Here is a 924-nt window from a genome sequence, read left to right on the forward strand (position 1 = left end):
AAGCTCAAATATTTATGTTTTGCCCACAAATATGTCACTAATGACACAAGTTAGACTTCGGTATTTAGGGGTGTAAACGAGCCGAACACGAGCTGAACTTATATTTTAGCTCAAAAAGTGTGTTCGTGTTCGACTCGTTTTCTTAGCAAGCCGAACACGAGTCGTTCACGAACAAAGAGTCATTTTGACAACTCTAATCATATACTCATAAGATGTTAAAGATTGGGGCACGATTTAAAACATCATTTGAATCTAATACAATAATTTTTATTTTATTTTCTTAATTAATACTTTTAATTGATTATGAATCTTTGTAGCCTTGTACTCAATTAATTTTTTTTAAAATACTACGTATATAATTTATTAGTCACGGACGAACAAATATTTATTTGTGTTGTTCGTGTTCGGCTCATTAACTCAGCGACCGAGCCGAACACGAGCTGTTTGTGAACAACGAGCTTTTTTGACAGCCCTATTGAAATATAACTTTTCATACATAGATAAGATAACCTAAATGCAAAAATTGAAGTTTGTGTTAGACCGTAAATGCATGTATAGAGTTGGTAAATGCATGGTCGGCAATAGCCAGGACAAAAAATATTGTTTAATTTTTCTAGGGTTATTAAACCAAGGAATTAATAAAGTATTTTTTAACAAGCTTAATCATGATTAATTGATTGGTTCAAAATAATTGCAGCTAATGAGATATAACTATGATTACTTTAATGAACCTGAATAGATCTTGAAAGTAATTCAATATATATCTGTAAAGGTAGCAATTTTTTAATATATTTAATGGAATGTAATGTATTTTAAAAAATAAAAAAAATTATTTGTTTTATCAAAAGCTTGAAGTTTGAAATTATTTTATTTTAGAGAAAAAAAATCAATAGAATATTATTAGCTTGATGCCATGACAATATG

Source organism: Phalaenopsis equestris, unplaced genomic scaffold (assembly GCF_001263595.1).
Source record: "Phalaenopsis equestris unplaced genomic scaffold, ASM126359v1 Scaffold000237, whole genome shotgun sequence".
NCBI classification, from domain to species: domain Eukaryota; kingdom Viridiplantae; phylum Streptophyta; class Magnoliopsida; order Asparagales; family Orchidaceae; genus Phalaenopsis; species Phalaenopsis equestris.